We start from the raw sequence: 2,500 nt of genomic DNA, 5'->3' as shown, positions 1-2,500 counted from the left end.
AATCGCACATGCTCTCTGCAACACACCATCAATGCCGCCCAACGGGGCCAGCACGAGCAGTCATCCGCTGTCCCCTGGCCCTGCGCACGTTTGTCTTTGAAACCGAGCATCAATGCCACAGAAAGTGCCGGGGCGCCAGCTGGAGCCATCATCCGCGTTGCCATGGCTCGCTTGGCCTTGGCTTGCCAGGCCCCGACACGAGCAATCGCGCATTTTCTTTGCAACCGACCATCAATGCCGCCCAACGGGGCCAGCACGAGCAGTCATCCGCGGTCCCCTGGCCCTGCGCACGTTTGTCTTTGAAACCGAGCATCAATGCCACAGAAAGTGCCGGGGCGCCAGCTAGAGCCATCATCCGCGTTGCCATGGCTCGCTTGGCCTTGGCTTGCCAGTCCCCGACACGAGCAATCGCGCATTTTCTTTGCAACCGACCATCAATGCCGCCCAACGGGGCCAGCACGAGCAGTCATCCGCGGTCCCCTGGCCCTGCGCACGTTTGTCTTTGAAACCGAGCATCAATGCCACAGAAAGTGCCGGGGCGCCAGCTGGAGCCATCATCCGACGTGCCATGGCTTTGGTCCCATGGTCTTCGCAACCGAGCATTCGTGACACCCGACGGGGCCAGGACACCAACCTTTCCGACACGAGCATTCGCGCATGTTCTTTGGCCACACAAAGGCGCCAGCACGAGCAAAATCATCCGCGGTGCGGTGGCCTTGCACGGCCTTTTGTCTTTGGAACCAACCATCAGTGCCACGGGAAGTGCCGGAGTCCCGGCATCCGCGGTGCCAAGTCATTGCGCCCTTGGTCTCTGCAGCGGGGCATGCCGGGCACTCCCAACCATTGCAAGCAAGCAAGCAAGCAAGAAAGAAAGTAAGTAAGTAAGTAAGTATTACATATAGGGGCGGGACATGCGGGGAGATCAGCGAAACGTGCATTACGGGGCACACGCGTACCTACCGGGGCATACCGACCCCAATTGGGGCACACGTGTGCATATCGGGGCATACCGGGCCTATCGGGGCACACGCGTACATACCGGGGCATACCGAGCCCTACTGGGGCACACGTGCGCATATCGGGGCGTACCAAGCCTATCGGGGCATACGCATGTATCCCAAGGCATACCGAGTCTATCCGGGCATACGCGTTCATACCGGGGCGTAACGGGCCTATCGGGGCATACTTGGGCATATCCGGGCAAAAAATGCCCAAAACTTGCGCAACCTTGGCAACCGTGGTCCATTCCTCTCTATATGCCTAGCCTTGGCAACCGTGGTCCATTCCTCACTATATGCCATGGCCTTGTGCCCATGGTCTTCCCAAGACAGCGTCCAAGGCGCCCGGAAGGCCAAGGGAGCCCAACCCAGCGATGCCCTGCTATGGCAAGCCAAGGCCAAGCATTCCGGTGCCTATCCGGGCAAAAATGCGATTCGTCTCTATATGCCTAGCCTTGGCAACCGTGGTCCATTCCTCACCATATGCCATGGCCTTGTGCCCATGGTCTTCCCAAGACAGCGTCCAAGGCGCCCGGAAGGCCAAGGGAGCCCAACCCAGCAATGCCCTGCTTTGGCAAGCCAAGGCCAAGCATTCCGGTGCCTAACCTTGGCAACCGTGGTCCTTTCCTCACCATATGCCATGGCCTTGTGCCCATGGTCTTCGCAAGACATCGTCAGAGGCGCCCAAAAGGCCAAGGGAGCCCAACCCAGCAATGCCCTGCTTTGGCAAGCCAAGGCCAAGCATTCTGGTGCCTAACCTTGGCAACCGTGGTCCTTTCCTCACCATATGCCATGGCCTTGTGCCCATGGTCTTCGCAAGACATCGTCAGAGGCGCCCAAAAGGCCAAGGGAGCCCAACCCAGCAATGCCCTGCTTTGGCAAGCCAAGGCCAAGCATTCCGGTGCCTAACCTTGGCAACCGTGGTCCTTTCCTCACCATATGCCATGGCCTTGTGCCCATGGTCTTCGCAAGACATCGTCAGAGGCGCCCAAAAGGCCAAGGGAGCCCAACCCAGCAATGCCCTGCTTTGGCAAGCCAAGGCCAAGCATTCCGGTGCCTAACCTTGGCAACCGTGGTCCTTTCCTCACCATATGCCATGGCCTTGTGCCCATGGTCTTCGCAAGACATCGTCCAAGGCGCCCAAAAGGCCAAGGGAGCCCAACCCAGCAATGCCCTGCTAGGGCAAGCCAAGGCCAAGCATTCCGGTGCCTAACCGGGCAAAAACGCCCAAAGCATGCCCATTCCTTAGCCTATCCAGGCAAAAACGCCCAAAATCTGCACATTCTAGTGCCTATCCGGGCAAAAACGCCCACCAGCATGCCACCCTCCTATAGGGTTTGCGCAACCAACCAGCCTAACCACCAGTGGCAACCAAAGGTGCTGTTAGCGACGACTTCTGAAGACGCGACGAGACGATGCGGGATCTGCGCCCAGACGCGACGAGACGATGCGGGATCTGAGCCCAAGAATGCCTAGACCCGTCCACTTGATGCTGGATCTGC

The sequence above is a fragment of the Tasmannia lanceolata genome, unplaced genomic scaffold (genome assembly GCF_043159265.1).
Source record: "Tasmannia lanceolata isolate RefF3 unplaced genomic scaffold, GAP_Taslan_0.1 ptg000037l, whole genome shotgun sequence".
Lineage (NCBI taxonomy): Eukaryota > Viridiplantae > Streptophyta > Magnoliopsida > Canellales > Winteraceae > Tasmannia > Tasmannia lanceolata.
This window is presented reverse-complemented; position numbering follows the sequence as displayed.